General features: G+C 38.3%; 2 pseudogenes; both read right to left on the bottom strand.

The window, feature by feature from the left end:
• Positions 1 to 2,086: 2,086 nt before the first annotated feature.
• LOC149263498 (uncharacterized) lies at positions 2,087 to 13,451 on the bottom strand (annotated as a pseudogene).
• A 2,939-nt stretch (positions 13,452 to 16,390) lies between these two features.
• Positions 16,391 to 17,070, bottom strand: LOC149263497 (uncharacterized; annotated as a pseudogene).
• Between the last annotated feature and the right edge of the window lie 1,153 nt (positions 17,071 to 18,223).

Below are 18,223 nucleotides of genomic sequence, written 5' to 3'. Positions count from 1 at the left end.
CACATCACCATCTGTGGCTACAGTAGTAGTCTCACCTTCATTTGTGCTAGATGACTTGTGATTTGTACTAGACGGTCTCTGATCCTTTTGTCCTTTCTTCCAGAATCGACATTCTTTCTTCATGTGCCCGGGTTTGCCACAATGAAAGCAGATGATCCTTCCTCTCCTTGATTTTGATCGGCCTCTCGATCTTGATCGCCCTTGCCAGCCTCGATCCATTCTCCTACCACGATCAGCTAGAGCTAGAGCCTCTCCTCCTTGGTTTTCTGCAATTGACTTGCATCGCAGCTCCTCATTCATTAAACTACTGCTGACATCATCAAACTTCAAGGTCCCTGTAGTTGTTGAAGTGCTCATAGCTACAATTAAATTTTCCCAGCTGTCTGGCATAGAACACATTAGCAAAATAGCTCTAATTTCATCATCTAAAATGATTTTAATAGAGGCAAGTTGATTAGTAATAATATTAAATGCATTCAAGTGCTCAGCAACTGAAGCACCCTCCTTCATTTTGAGATTATAAAGCTTCTTCATCAAGAACACTTTGTTTGATGCTGTGTTCTTCTCATATAGATCATGGAGCTTCTTCCATAATCCTTCAGCTGTCTTTTCTCCGGACACATTGAAATAAACATTCTTTGTTAAATATTGGTGGATTGTTGCAATCACCTTTCTATCTAGCTTATTCCACTCTTCATTTGTCATCGATGAGGGTTTCTTTGTTGTGCCCTCAATCGGCAAGTACTGATCCTTTAAAATCAGTATATCCTCCATCTGTGATTTCCATAGGGCAAAATTAGCCCCACTCAACTTCTCCATATCTGTAAGTGTTGTCTCCATTTTCAATCAAATTCACACCCCAAAACACAAAAACTCCACTTAAAAATAAAACTTTAATTATTACTCTTTAAAATTTAGTAATAATGATTTTCCTCCTTTTAAAATACCCTTTTCAAAATTCCTGCTCCTTTTTTAAAATATACTTTTCAAAATTCCAACATATAATTATATATGTTTCATAATAAATATAAAAACATATATAATATTTTAACCTTTTCACATTTTACACATACATATGTTGGTTTGAGAAAAAAAATTGACGTATACGTGCAATCTTGATGTAAAAAAAAAACTTACGAACACCATGTTTCAACTCCAATCTCCACGGATCTCCACTTTTCAAACTCCAGCAACACGTTTCAACATAGGTCCATGACCTTGTTTTTCTTGCAGCAACTGTCTTTTAGTTCCAGCGTTCCTTAGCTATTTCCTGGACAGATCCTTCAACAGCTCCAGGAGTAACAACCAACGTTTTAACGAACACTGCCAGAGCAAGGTGATGGCACTAAGCGGCTTGCATCGTGGATATTCGAACCTAGCTCTGATACCAGTTGTTAGTTCAGAGCATACATAACACACAACGGATTTATACTCAGAGACTTAGACGGCAATAGCAGAGAATAATTCACAGAGACAGACAAATGGAGAAACAACAAGATTACTTAGTCAGAAACAACGGAATAGATAAAACAATCACTGGAGAACATAAATCACTTTGCATTACATAACAGGCTTGGGCCTTGGCTTGCTTTCCTTGGCTAGAGAAATTACAAATTTATAGAGGCAGAAGAAGGATCTAGAATCCTGTATGTGATTCAGATGGAGATCTGGAATGATCTAGAAACTACTGGCGGTGTAGGAGGATCTAGAATCCTGCATGTGATTCTAGAAACTACTGGCAGTGTAGAAGGATCTAGAATCCTGCATGAATTTGGCTTCACACTTAACAGAAATAAGCATGATATCAGTCAATATTTATTTATTTGAAGTGTTAAATTTTTGTCCCAAAAATTATAGGAACACATTTACAATCAATTGATATAGCAACATACAGGGAGTAAGGGAGGATTTGCCATACAGGAAGAAGAATAAATTGTTGCAAATGTAAATGTCATATAGTTTTCTAGCAACACCATAGATATATCAATGAAATAAAATTTGCGAGACTTCATCACTCTCCAACAAAATATGACAAGAGATCTCATAGATTAAGCCTCAGATAAACATTTTGATTTCATTTTATGTGTCAGCTGTAGAGATGAACAATACAAGCCACAACTTGAGCCCAAAATTTCAATCATTCCTTCACTTGTTGGGGATGGTCTCCTAGGTTGGATATTTTCCAATTGGAAATAGGAGATTGTGCATATCCCTCATTGTTTGGAGAATCCCTGTTAACAAGTGTAGACACTAGACATGATTTCTAATGGTGGTCATCTTGAAACTGTTGGACAATTGCATAACATAACTCGAAGGCTAGCAAGGTATTGAGAGCTCATACATTTCTTCATAATTGAAACCAAATCCCATATCTAGACACCCATTCAACTCATCTAAGTCCATATTTGTAATCTTCCTTACTATCCGTGTACTAAAAGTATGTCTCAAAGCTGAATAAGGAGAATCAACCTTGGCCTCTATGTTGACTTAGTCAGAAGTTGTCTTAGAGGACTAGAAATCATTGAAATAAGTATAATTGCAACACAAATCCTCTGATAGAGCTTAATATCTTTTCCTTTTCCAAGCCTTCTCATGCCAGTATTCTCTACAAGCCCTATATAGGCTTCCTCTGCTTCTACATTTCTTAGATTGACTTACATCTCTGCACTTGTCTACATCTCCATAGACTACGTCGATTGGCTTGCTGAGAGGCTTAATTATATCAGAAAGTAGGGACTTGTTGCTGTACCCTGAGATAATAGATGCTAGAATCCATCATTAGACAATGAGTCTTTCTTTTTCCTTCCCCTCAATCCCTGAGTTCTTGATGCAAAAATTCAACTCTTTATACACCAGAAAATCCTTAATTTTGTAGTAATCTAAATTATCTCAAAGATCTATATAGTGCCTAATCTTCTAGAACTTGCAGTACAAGGCCTCAAAACCTCAAATCGCAACCTTATACCCTTTTCACGCACCACACACAAAAAACACTCTGATCTGCCAGTCCCAGTCCTAGAGAGAACCAAAATGACCACCAAAAGAGTATCTAAAAGCAATTAAAATATGACAAGGTTGAGTCCTAGACCCCACTCACTCCATTCATCCATCATTAATTTATCTTTCAAACAAAAAACTAATCGACACATTTGTTGAGAATGATCTTTGATTTCTTTCATCCTAAGAGCGATCATAGAATATTATAATTGGATGAATTCAAATATCCAATAGAATTTTCTCTATCTCATTCATGCTTATTAAATTTGATGATTTGATATGGTCAATTTAAAAGGCCTAGTTTAAAGGATTTATGAGATAGTCCTTTTATGATGGACTACTTATCCAAATCATTACATGTTTTGGTGAGCAGAATCTACTCTTCCAAATTGTGTTACTATTTCTGTGTGTAGTTCATCCAAACAATGCCAACCAGACAACTTCTTGAGTCTCAACTCAAAGGTTAATATAAGTGAAGTATGTTTAGTAGATGCACACTTTAATATCATTTCTATCATCCTCCTTCTATTTCAATTGTTTTCAAAAGTAGCAGGCTCATTTTTTTTGAAACATTTCTATGGTCTATCATCAACCCTCCCTCCTTTATTTGAGTGTTTTAAAGAGCTATGGGCCCACTCAATTGGATGCATTGTTCTGGTCTACCAGTGAAGGAAGGCTTCCAAAACACAGAGAACAGAAAACAAAAACCATGGTTACCAGAGAATTGAGATTTAACAACCAAGATTATGTACAAGTCACTAGGGGGAGATCTTGACACACTTAGTGAATAACAGATTGAAGAAAGGATCCAAGGGAAATTCATACTATCATATACTCATGTAATTCAAATCTTCCTAATAAGATTGCAACATATTTTCCAATTTCCTAAGAGAGTTTTGATTGAAATTTGAATAAAATGTAATGGCTTACTCTTTGCAGATTTATTCTGATTGATATCCCATTATTCCTACCCTATGAGATCGATACAATATATTTTCATTATGTCCTACCAGATATTTTAGCAATCTTAGGAGATTTTGGCATGTGAGACTAATATATTTTCATTAGGTCCAATGTGTTTACCAAAAATTGATAGAAGATTCCAGCAAGGATGTTATGAAACTAGCTCACAAAAATATAGAAAAGATAGATCAACGCCTTAGAAATAAGCCTCTTCGAGGGGGCAAACTCCTTTACATTTCACAAATGAACAATTCTTGGATGATACAAATGACAAGACCTCCTTTCTATATATAGGAGTCTAAGGGGTCATAATATAATCAGAGCTGACATAACAATAATAATGTAAGGGCACAATATTAACAATAGTGGTTTTCTATGGGGCACAAGAATAACAATATGGGGACTACATGGGCACAAAAATATAATAAGGGGGTTGCACTAATAACAATAAGGGGTTACACTAGTAGTATAGAGACCTAACATGCCCATCTCCTTCAAAAAGTGTTGTCCTCAACGCTTGAGTAGTTGTGGATGCTTTTCTATAAAATTCTTGTCCTCCGATGTGGAATATTCAGCAGGTAAGTTCTTCCACTTGATGAGATACTCTGAAATTGATTGATTTCATAGCTATCGGGTTCTTGTTTCTGTGACTGCTCCAAGTTCCAATATGATTTTTCCTTCCTCGTTAAGTTCTGGAAATATTGTTTGAACTCGGATCTTCTCATTATGTAAGGTCGTCATTTCTTAAGTGCATGTAGTCTTGCCAACATTTCCTTCTCATAAATAGCTTTGTGTAAATACTTTCCTTTAATTGGATGACTTTCGAAAGCAATGGGTCTTTCTTCTTGCGTTAAAACATTACCAACTCCATTTCCTGATGCATCATATTCCACAATAAAGGTTTTTATGAAGTTTGGCGTAGCTAAGACTGGTGCTTGGCACATTGCCTCTTTAAGATGTTCAAAGGCCTTCGTTGCTTTTGGAGTCCATGAAAATGCATCTTTCTTCAATAATGGTGTTTTTGGAATGTCTTCAGTTTTCATTCTTATTTGATGATATCCTGAACGAAGATCCAACTTGGTGAAGTAAATTAATCCATGCAATTCATCCAATAATTCATTAATCACAGGAATGGGAAATTTACCTTTAATAGTGAGTTTGTTGAGCTCTCTATAATCTGTACACATGCACCATGACCCATCCTTCTTGTCCATCAATACTACTGGAGCAGAGAAAGAACTTTGACTAGGTTGAATTATCGCAGCCTCTAGCATTTCTGCAACCATACGTTCAATTTCACTCTTTTGGGAATAGGGATATATGTAAGAACTGATGTTTGGAGGAACACTTTCTTGAATCAAATTAATAGAATGATCATGATCACGAATAGGTGAGAGCCCTTTGGGAGTCTCAAATACCTTCGAATGATTGTCCAAGACTTTTTGGAGATACAGAGAAATAGATGATTTTGATGTGGGAACCTCTAGCGAACATAATTGTGTAATTATACCTCGTTTTTCTTTCTTTAGAAGCTTTGCCATTCCATTAGAGCTGATTATATTTCCCATTTTCCCTATGATACCCCTTAATTCAACTTCCTTTCCTTCTGAAGAAAATTTCATGAAAAGTTCTTGAAAATTAAAAGCTATTGTACCCAAGGATTGTAGCCATTAGACTCCTAGTACAACATCAACACCACTCATTGGAATGGAAAGCGTTGGGCTATTCAATACATATTCTCCCATGGATAGCTTGATATTATCTCACTTTCGAGAGAAATTTATGGTTCCTCCACTTGCAACCATCACTTAACACTCTGGTGCTGGATAAAGGAAGAAATTCAATTCCTTAGCTATCTTACAATGAATAAAATTATGGGTACTGCTCGAATCAATCAACACTATTACCTTTTTCTTCTTGATATGTCCTTCTATCTTGATAGTTTGAGGAGTGGTAATTCAGTCCAATGCCGTACAAGATATGGTCGGATTCATTTTTTCTTTCTTTGGGTTTCTTTCCTGGTGTATATCCTCTTCTTCTGATGTTTCTTGATCCTTTTCTTTCTCCTTTTGATAATCTATGTAAAATAATTTCTTCTCAGCACACTTATAACCTTTAGTGTATTTGCTATCACAAATGTAACAAAGCCCTTTTTCTCTTTTTTTCTTCCAATTGTTGTGGTGTAAACCTTGTAGGTTGTGGAAGGCTATGAGAAGAAACACTTCCATATTTATAGTTGTGAGTGGTGGGATTCCTTGTTTCCATAATTTCGGTTTCAATTTTTCTTGCCAACCTGAACGCCTTCTCCAATGAATGAGGTTCCCAAAGACAAACCTCATTTTGAATGTTATCCTTTAAAGTCCCTATGAAGACATCAATCTTTTGCTTCTCTGGAATATCATTTACCCTTATATTCAATTTTTGAAAATCCTCAGTGTGCTCTACCATTGAATCGTTTTGTTTGAGATTTATCAATTGGCTAAAGAAGGTGTTTCTCTTTGTATCCTCATAATGTGCTATCATTTCCTCCATGAAAATTGACCACATGACAAGTGGTTTACGAGAACAAAGCCCTTCATACCATAAAAATTGATTCAGTTCTAAATACAAATATGCAATACACACCTTTTATAACAGTTGCACCTCATGTAGATCAAAATATTGCTCCATCTGTAGTATCCAATTTACCGGATCCTTGCCATCAAACTTCCTCATATTGCCTTTTATTGATTTTAGGAGCTCGATCTTCAAACAACTGTAACTCTATAATTTCGGATCTCCCAGTTCTGAAATTACGACGTGTCGTATCCCTATGTGTCCTATTTTCAATGCCACCAGTCTGATCAAAATTGGATTCTCCAAGAAATATTAATGCGCAATCTCCCAAGATGACCTCATTATATACTTTTTCAGAAGATAGAACTTTTACGAAGTGCCACGTGTCACTTTTTCAACCTTCGGACCTGAAATCAATATACAACAATCTACAGGCTGTCCTCTTTTTGTAACTTCTTACGAAACTTCAATCTGATGCTGAGAGAGAAAGTTATAACACTTTTCCCAAGGTCGCCTGTTTGGAATGTAATTCGGGAGTCTGCAAAAACCCTAACTTCCTCAGATCATATCTTTGAAAATATAGCGAGACAAGATCTTAAATTCAGACTCGAGCTTGAACAACATTTTAACTCAAATTGGTTTTAATTTCAGAGTTTGAACCTTCGTAGAAACAAAATGATAGCGAAAATTCCACGATGACCTGTTTGAGATGGAATTATGGAGCTTGTAAAAACCCTAACTTCCTCAAATCATATCTCCGAAACTGTAGCGAGACAAGATCTGAAAATTTGTACCCAAGGTTCAAAATGATTTCAGCTCAAATGGGTGTTTTGTTTAGATTTTGAAGCTACGTAGCGAAAACGTTATAACGAAAATGCCACAATGACCTGTTTGGAGCAACGAAACCGAAGAATCCAAAGCTCTAATACCAAATGTTATGAAACTAGCTCACAAAAAGATAGAAAAGATAAATCAACGCCTTAGAAATAAGCCTCTTCGAAGGGGCAACCTCCTTTACATTACATAAATGAACAATTCTTGGATGATACAAATGACAAGACCTCTTTTCTATATATAGGAGTCTAAGAGGTCATAATATAATTAGAGCCGACATAATAATAATAATGTAAGGGCACAATAATAACAATAGTGGGCTTCTATGGGGCACAATAATAACAATATGGGGACTACATGGGCACAACAATATAATAAGGGGGTTGCACTAATAACAATAAGGGGTTACTCTAGTAGTATAGGGACCTAACAAAGGATCAGATTAGAAGTTGGCGTTTTGTTTGATTCATATTTCACGAAGCCATGAAATGATAAATCCACATTGGAAGGTACGGAATTTGAACACAAAAGGTGGTTTGCAATTTGAGAAATTTTATCCCTCTTGATAAACAATGAGTTAAGATGGAAGTAATAGAAGAAATTTGCACATGAAGAAATGTGATCCTCCTCATCTCATGTTAGATCCGTAGATAAGATGGATCTATGCTGGTTAAAAAAAATTGCCTCTTCCTACTTAATTCAAGGAAGAGACGTATAGTGCAACATATAATCCGCATATTTCAGTATAACTATATAGTCATGTTAATGAGACTTCAACCCAGGTTAAAATGTTATCATTAAATTCATATTTCAGGATAACTAGATATAGTCATGTTAATGACACTTCAACATGAGTTAGAAAGCTATCATTAAATTCATATTTCAAGGTAACTATATATATTCATGTTAATGTTAATGAGCCTTGAATCTAAATGAAAAAGTTACCATTAAATTCAAAAAAAAAATTGTGCTTGTAGAAAAACCAAATAAGTTGTTTACATATGAAGTTTGTTTGTCTGCCTATTGAAGTTTATTTCTAAATATGTAAACAAACTTGAATTTGAATGATAGTTACTCAATAAGAGTATGTGTTTGGAAAGCCACAACAATGGGGTAGGCTCCTCCCTTGAGACTTAGCGTTGAGCTTATATGTGTGTTGTGTGTAGTTTGGCATGTGATTAAAACCCTACACAGAGACCCGAGAGCATAATTAGCTTTAAAAACAATGGGGCAAGCGTCGATGAAAAGCTACCATGTTAAACTGTGTGAAACTTTGTGACCAAGGCAAGCAACAAGCCATTAAAAGTTCTCTCCCCATTGCAATATTACATCAAATGCCAGGGAAATCATCATTTGTATATTAAATATTAAGTAAATGTTTGGGAAATCATCATTTGAATATTAAATATTGAGTCATCAAGATTCCTTAATGACTTTAAATTTTTCTCTAGCCATTTACTCTATGTCCAAGATCTAGGAATCAAGTACATAGTCTTCCTAACAACACATATACAGTGAAAAAGAAAGCATGGAATAATTTGTTGTTAATAGAGCTAATGACTTTAAACACGTTGCTAAAGAAAAAGTTGCTTAGGGTAATCAGGTAAATCAAATCAAATGGTTTTATACATGTGTTAGCCTTCACTTCGCCATTAAAGTCGGTAGTAAGGAAGCAACTATAAAGCATCGTTAAGTTTTCTATTATATAAACCCAAGAAGAAAACATAAGGTTAACAAAAATGAATTCAGTGAACAACCTTTTAGCTCTCGAGTTATTGTATGCAATGGCGGTCCTCGTGATGGAAGGTACCACACATATCGACTACTTCTCAAAGGTGCCTACCCATCTAACTCCTCATCCAGCTTCACTTGCACCTGTTAATTACCGCTCATCCATTATGTTTTGGCACGACGAGGGTTCACCTCCTCATGCTCCCACCACTAGCGATGGCTCTGGTCAGCCCTCAATGGCTACGTTAGCCAAGGCAGTAGGTTGTTTGACTGGGCTCTCCACACCCATGGCTTCATGTTACTATATAGCGTGTCTATGTCGCAGTGCAAACATTGAAGAAAATAAATGTGCGAACATGGTCGAAGTAAACACGCAAGCTGCTCAAACACCTTCTGTAACTGTAATTATATAATTATAATATGGTTTTCCTAGTGTAAATTTTTGTAATAGGTGTAAAATAGTTTTATATGTTTATAATATGGTTTTAAACATACTATAAACACATAATATGTTTAACCATATTATATGTTTATAATATGGTTTTAAACATATAATATGGTTTTACACCTATTACAAAAATTTTACGTTTATAATTATGCCTATTTAAATATTATAAACATATAAACCATATTATAAACCTATAATTATAGTTACGGATGTTGTTTGAGCAGCTTCCGTGCTTACCTCGACTAGGGTCGCACCTTGAGTTGCTTCCATGTTTGCACCTTGACAATGGCGAGCTATATAGTAAAATGATCCATGAGTGTGGAGAGTCCAGTGAGGCAGTCTACTACCTTGGCTAACATAGCCATGGATGTCACGCCCCTACACCTGCGGTGCTCTTCCAACTGCTTATAGCGAGGTGCGGCACCACCGAACGCTTTCTTTTCACCAATACTCACCTTCGTGGACTACACCTAATTCACTTGTCCTTACTTAGTTTGTGTTTCGCAACCAAGTAAAATGCATTTATCCTTTATACTTAATGAAGCCCATACTCATTCATTATCCATATGCAATTAACCAAGAACATCAACAATTGCAAACAAGTATAAAGGGAGGGGCAACTCCCGAACAGTCTGCCCAACAATAATATATTATAACAGTTTCTTCAATAATACATCATCAAGTATACTTGGCAAAACTCCAAGTCTATACTTAGAATAATTTTACAATCAAGGCATAGAACAGCCTTTACAATACATGTGCCAACCTCATACGGTAGGAGGGTGCTCACCCGAGACACCAAGAACTCCACCTCTAAGTCCTGCACAAAACTGCCCTTCGGAATTCACCCAACACACGGCACTCCTTGCCACCCTTCAACCGAGACAATCTGCGCAACCTTTATGTCCAATGCGCATGAGATATGCGCATTTACTTTACCCCTACTGTGCACTTCTTCCTCTTATGCGAAGGTCTTGTGAGCGAATGTCGATGGTGAAATGAACTCCCTTCACCTTTCATTTATACGCTTCATATGTATGTGTTAGGGGGGGGGTGTGCAGTCCCATGGCCGACCCCCACATCAATGTACATACGCCCATCGAACAGTCTTGCAAGTCGGCTTGCAAGCCTATGTTCCATCGCATATAAACTCGCTCCAAATACTTAGCCATTTTTATGTGTGCTCCTATCGTCGCACTTAACGTCGCATATGTCCGGAGGATTGTCGCATATCGTCACAAGTGGAGTGCCCGCCCGTCGCATGTCCGCCCGCCCGTCGTACCGTTGTGCGCCCACCGTGCCCGTGCGCCCGTCGCACCCGACGCTCAACCGCCCGAGTTTGCGAAGACCTTACATCCTCCTCCACCTGAAATCGTTGTCGTCCTCGACAACATACCATCTCGGTAGCTCTCCACCAAGATCATCATCAACCATGATGTCGACTCCTCCATATAAGGCAAACATCCCTGCAACATATATAAAGCTCCATCTCCATCATGTCTCACCTTAGTGACCAATTGTCACCAAGATACTCCATACCAATGTATGTCATATATCAGATGTCCATGATCATCGACCACCCTGTCACAATCTCTCCATGCTGCTCTCCACCATGGAAGGTTGATCCCTCCAACTCAAGCTACATGTCCACCGCAACAATGTGTCAAACTCCATCATGTCATCACCACCATGTGCAAAACTGCCCATGATATGTCAACAAGTGCTAACACACCTCAACCATGTGCCAACATCTCATCTCGACAATATGTCATATATCGGAAGTCATCTCAATCCATGATCATCAACCACCATGCCACAATCTCCACATGCTGCTCCATTGTGGAAGGCTGGTCTCTCCATCTCAAGCTACATGTTCACTGCAACATATCGTGTCGACCTCATCATGTGTCGTCCCCATGTGAACTGTTGCCATGATACTTCAACAAATGCTAACACATCTTTGTACACTGACGTCCCCCATGACTGAACTAGTTGGGTAGCTAATCCAACCGTCACGCCCAAACCATGAGAATGCACATCCTCATGCCACCATCAGTCGTTCCTCAAAGCATCCTGTCACATCCTGAACTCGATCAAGAATCCATCCATATAAGTAAACCATGCTCAAGTCCATGAAGTAGTCCTCATCTCAACTGCAACATGTCATCCATGATGTTTGGTGTCAATGTGCTACACGAAGTCAACCACATCTACTCCAACATCATCCACATGTGTATCTCCTCCATATGAAGAGATCATCTCATCAATCTCCAACTCTCGGTATGCCACATCCAAGTCCATGAAGCTACCTCCATCACATTTGCAATGTGTCAACCCTCAAGTCTCCATAGAAACAAGTATACACCTGCCTCATCTATCCATGTGCTGCCCATGATCATAGATCAATCAGCTCCCATGTGTCGAAAGGTAGTTGAGTCTCGGCTCAACTCATGCCCCAAGTGTAGCCATCAAGGCATCATCATCATCGTAACTCCATCACCCCAAAGTGTCTCATATCGATCCTCCACATCAAGTCACTCTTCCAAGCCATGCCCATACATGTACTTTGGAAGTATGCATCCCATACTGCATCAAAGTCTCCTGACCTCAGCTCCTCAATGCATCGAATCTTCTAATTCCACCATGTATGAAGTCCCTAAAAGTCACAACCTCATGTAATCATGAGCTCCATGAGTCATCTCCAACCAACACCTCTCTCCATGTAGTAGGAATGCTCCATAATCAGCTCACAAATCCATCCAAGTCCACGGTCTTGTTGTACAAGAGTGCACAACCTCTCCATAGGCTCATAAGTAATAAGTCCCCATGTCACACTAGCAAATCCATCTGCACAACATTCCTGCCTTGGCACTCCTCATTGGATGCCCATAAGTGACACCTCTACAAGTGCTCCACATAATGTCCCTGCATAAGACTGCCATGCTTCATGTCTCCAACCTGATGTCCATGACTAAGTTGCCCATGTAGTCCAACCAAGTAGACTCATCACAACCATTGGCCATCTTTATCCAAGTTTGCAATCTTCGGTCTAGTGAAATCGGTCACCCAACCATATCATCATCACATCATCACGAGTCCCTTCCATCATAGCTTCTCCACCAAAGTGTCCACCAAGACTATCTCTTGGTCTTGGCCATGAGAAGTCCACCTAAGCAACTCAAGTGTGTGCCCTTCAACCTGTCCATGTGTCATGCCGGGCACTTAGCCAATTCTCCATATGGCTAAAGCATGACCCAATCATCCACAACGATCATCAAGTTCCACCCTTGTCACGGGCCTTTGTACCTTCTACCATAAGGTCACAAACAACCCCAACAAGTCCTGCAACAATCAACAATCCTTGCTTCTCCATACAAGGTCTCATCATATACATCCATGGTAAGATCCTTCCTAGCATTGGAAAACTAGCTTTGCCCTTCCCTGCATACGGTCCATCTACCAAATGCTCATGTGAAACACAAGTATCAATACTTACTTCATCATCATGAGGCTCCTCCTCATTCATCCATGTTGACAAACTGCACGATCCTGGCTTAACTTGATCATCCTCAAGTTCATCCTCCATCATGGTCATGTTTGCAACATCTTCATCATGGAAGGGGACAACAATAGCCTTGCTGCCCTTCAAGAAATCTTGCCCAAGTATCATATCGAAGTCATTCATCTCCATCACTATGAAGTCCAACTGACCTTCCCATTCTTTCATCTGCACAGGTACATCGTGTACCAAACCTACCACCTTAGCTCTAGAGTCCACTGCCTTGATCTTCATAGTAGATGTCGGCCCAACCTCTTTTGCTAACTGTGTTGTCATAAAGTTATGCGTAACACCTGTGTCTACCAGAGCTTGAATGGTTTTGCCATAAACCATCAAGTCTATGTAACCCAAACTGTTCTCCATAACCTTTGTCACGAGCAACCCTGCTCAAACCGAGTCTTGAAACTACCTTCAAATGCTTCAACACCTGAACCTTGTTCAAGCCTCAATATCACCTGTCAAATTTCCAAGTGTATACACACTTGCTTCACCCAGCTTCCTGCAAGACTTCTCCAAGTCTTCAGACCTGCTCTGATACCACCTGTCACGCCCCTACACCTGCGGTGCTCTTCCAACCACTTATAGCGAGGTGCGGCACCACCGAACGCTTTCTTTTCACCAATACTCACCTTCGTGGACTACGCCTAATTCACTTGTCCTTACTTAGTTTGTGTTTCGCAACCAAGTAAAATGCATTTATCCTTTATACTTAATGAAGCCCATACTCATTCATTATCCATATGCAATTAACCAAGAACATCAACAATTGCAAACAAGTATAAAGGGAGGGGCAACTCCCGAACAGTCTGCCCAACAATAATATATTATAACAGTTTCTTCAATAATACATCATCAAGTATACTTGGCAAAACTCCAAGTCTATACTTAGAATAATTTTACAATCAAGGCATAGAACAGCCTTTACAATACATGTGCCAACCTCATACGGTAGGAGGGTGCTCACCCGAGACACCAAGAACTCCACCTCTAAGTCCTGCACAAAACTGCCCTTCGGAATTCACCCAACACACGACACTCCTTGCCACCCTTCAACCGAGACAATCTGCGCAACCTTTAAGTCCAATGCGCATGAGATATGCGCATTTACTTTACCCCTACTGCGCACTTCTTCCTCTTATGCGAAGGTCTTGTGAGCGAATGTCGATGGTGAAATGAACTCCCTTCACTTCTCATTTATACGCATCATATGTATGTGTTAGGGGGGGTGTGCAGCCCCATGGCCGACCCCCACATCAATGTACATACGCCCATCGAACAGTCTTGCAAGTCGGCTTGCAAGCCTATGTTCCATCGCATATAAACTCGCTCCAAATACTTAGCCATTTTTATGTGTGCTCCTATCATCACACTTAACGTCGCATATGTCCGGAGGATTGTCACATATCGTCACAAGTGGAGCGCCCGCCCGTCGCATGTCCGCCCGCCCGTCGCACCGTTGTGAGCCCGCCATGCCCGTGCGCCCGTCGCACCCGACGCTCAACCGCCCGAGTTTGCGAAGACCTTACAATGGAGGTCTGACCAGAGCCACCACCAGCGGTGGGAGAACCCTCGTCACGCCAAAAAAACAGGGATGAGTGGTAATCAACAAGTGGAGGTGAAGGGGATCGACGAGGAGCTGGACAAGTAGGCACCTCTGAGCAGTAGTTGACATGTGCGGTAGCCTCCATCACCAGGATCGTCATTGCAAACAATAACCAGAGACCTAAAAGGTTGTTCATTGAATTCATTTTTGTTAAACTTATGTAATCCTCCTTGGATTTATGTAATAGCATAGCCTAAAGATGCTTTATAGTTATTTCCCTGAGCAATTTTTTCTTCAGCAATGTATTTAAAGTCATTATCTTCGTCAACAATAAATTATTCCCTGCTTGTCTTTTTACTGTATATGTGTTAGGAAGGCTATGTACATGATCCCTGGATCCTAGATATAGACTGAATGATCAGAGAAAACTTTAGAGTCATCAAGGAATCTTGATGACTCAGTATTTAATATTCGAATGATGATTTCTCTGGCATTTCCTGGCAATATGTAATATTGCGATGGGGTGAGAACCTTTAACGACCTGTTGTCTGCCTCGGTCAACAAGTTTCACACTGTTTAGCGTGGTAGCTTCATCGTCGCCTGGCCCATTATTTTTAAATCTAATTATTCTTTCGGGTCTCTGTGCGGGGTTTTAATCACATGCCAAACTACACACAACACACATATGAGTTCAATACACATATAAGTTCAATGTCAAGTCTCAAGGGACGATCCTGCCCTGTTGTTGTGGCTTGTCTAACACGTATTTTTGGTGAACAACTAACATTCGAATTCAAGTTTGTTTACATATTTAGAAATAAAATTCAATAGGTAAACAAACAAACTTCATATGTAAATAAATTAGTTGTTTTTTCTACAAGCATATTTTTTTTGTGAATTTAATAGTAACTTTTTCATTTGAATATTATATTCAAGGCTCATTAACATTAAACATTAATATGACTATATATAGTTATCTTGAAATATGAATTTAATGATAACTTTCTGACTCGGATTGAAGTCTCATTAACATGACTATATATAGTTATCATGAAATATGAATTTAATCACTACAACATAGAGGGGGTTTTCAAGACAATATTTGAGACAATTTTTGGGTAAATTGTATTAACTTGAGATGAAAAAAAAATTGTGTATTGTCTTCAATATTGTCATTAAGCGAGTGTCTCAAATTATCGTCTTAAAAAATTGTCTCTATAAAGACAATATATAACACAAGTGTTGTTGTCCTAAAAAAAATTGAACATTTTAAACTAAGGAGAATTAGACAAGTATTGAGGCATTTTTCCATGAAAGTCATCTGCACAACATCCAAAAGAAGACTTAACTAAAATATGAATTGTAGCAATTTCTTCATCACGAAAAAAAATTAGCTATTCTATCGTTATTGTTGAGTTGGAAGAATGTGCAAGATCAAACATAATTAACTTCCTTGGGAATGAGCATTAGATCACTAAATATTTGATTTATTTTAAGTGTTAAATTTGTTGTCCCAAAAATTATAGGAACACATTTATAGTCAATTGATAAAGTAACAAAAGGGGGGAGTAAGGGAGGATTCCCTGTACAGGAAGAAGAATAAATTGTTGCAAATGTAAAGGTCATATAGTATGTTAGCAACACCATAGATATATTGATGAAATACAATTCACCAGACTTCATTACTCTCCAACAAAATATTACATAAGATCTCGCAGATTAAACCTCACATAGAGATTTTGCTTTCGTTTTCTGAGTATCAGCAAAGATGAACAGTATAGGCCACAACTTAAGCCCAAACTTTCAATCATTCCTTCACTTGTTGGGGATGGTCTATTGGGCTGGAGATTTTCCAATTGACAATAGGAGATTGTGCATAGCCCTCATTGTTTGGAGAATCCTTGTTAACAAGTGTAGACACAAGACATGATTTTTAATGGTGGTCATCTTGAAACTATTGGATAATTACATAACATAATTTGAAGGCTAGCAAGGTACTGAGAGCTCATACATTTATTCATAATTGAAACCGAATCTAATATCTAGACACTAATTCAACTCATCTAAGTCCATATTTATAAGCTTCCTAACTATGGGAGTACTAAAAGTATGTCTCAAAGTTTAATAAGGAGAATCAGCTTTGGCCTCTTTGCTCGTTGAGTCAGAATTTGTCTTAGAGGACTAGAAATCACTGAAAGAATCATAATCGCAAGACAAATCCTCTGATAGATCTTGGTCTCTTTTCCTTTCCCAAGCTTTCTCACGCCAGATTTCTCTACTAGACCTATATAGTCTTCTTCTGCTTCTACTTTTGTTAGATTGACTAAAATCTCTACACTGATCTATATCTCCATAGAATAAATTGATTAGTTTGTTGAGAGGCTTACTTAAATCAAAGAGTGGGTACTTGTTGTTGTACCCTGAGATAACAGATGTTAGAATCCATCATTAGACAATAAGTCTTTCTTCTTCCTTCACCTCAATCACAGAGTTCTTGATGTAAAAATCCAGCTCTCTATACACCGCAAAATATTTAATATTCTAGTAATATAAATTATCTCAAAGATCTATATCGTGCCCAATCTTCTAGAACTTGCAGTACAAGGCCCCAAAACCTCAAACCCAACCTTATACTCTTTTCACACACCACACACAAAAAAGACTCTGATCTGCTAGTGTCACTTCTAAAGAGAACCAAAATGACCATCATAAAGGTATCTGAAAGCAATTAAAAGTTGAAGAGGTTAGGTCCTAGACCCCACTCACTCCATTCATCCATCATTAATTTATCTTTCAAAAAAAAACTAATAGACAAATTTGTTGAGAATGATATGCGATTGCTTTCTGTTGACGGTGTTGGACCCACCAACATTCAAGGGATCTCCTCGATATGAAGTCCTAATAAAACCTCACACCATTTCATGTAGGAGTCCAATCCAGTATAAAGGCTTGATTTCCAAATCCCTAAAGATTTTCCTTGACTCTAATTGTCAACACAAGAGAGTGATGCAATGTTGTCTTCGAAAAGCAAGGGGAGTGTGTTTAGTTAGTGTGTAGTGCAACTCTGTCGAGGTTCTTCTACTGCAAAGGGGGGGACAAAAGTGAGCCTCTAAGTGAGAGGAAATAGTACCACTCAGGAAGAGACACACATGAACCAGAAGGAACTATAAAGTATCCAACGGAATAGTCCACAGTAGTTGCAACAGTTGTTACATCCAACAAACAAGGGAAGATCCATTTAACATCCAACATAATAGTCCACAGTAGATGCAACAATTGTTATAACCAATAAATAAGGGGATATTTGTCTTGTATCCTACGGAATAGTCCAAAAGGATGAGACAACGATAAGAACTATTACAACACTTTTTCAACAAGATAAGCACTAAAATAACTGAAATAGCTCAATTATCTTAGTACATGTGAAAGCAAACATGAAATACAAACGTTCACAGAATAATCTTACAAACATTCATAGTTCATGCATGAAGAACATGTTGGCCTGAAAAGGCTTATGTATTAAGCAAAAGTTCCAAGACACATATTTACATTGTACATCACTAGCCCCAGTAGTGGGACATTGGAGCCACTC

Source organism: Pinus tabuliformis, chromosome 6, assembly GCF_031772625.1.
Source record: "Pinus tabuliformis cultivar Carrire ecotype Pingquan chromosome 6, CPIR1, whole genome shotgun sequence".
NCBI classification, from domain to species: domain Eukaryota; kingdom Viridiplantae; phylum Streptophyta; class Pinopsida; order Pinales; family Pinaceae; genus Pinus; species Pinus tabuliformis.
Note: the sequence above shows the minus strand (reverse complement) of the source record. Positions and strands in the feature narration are given on the sequence as shown.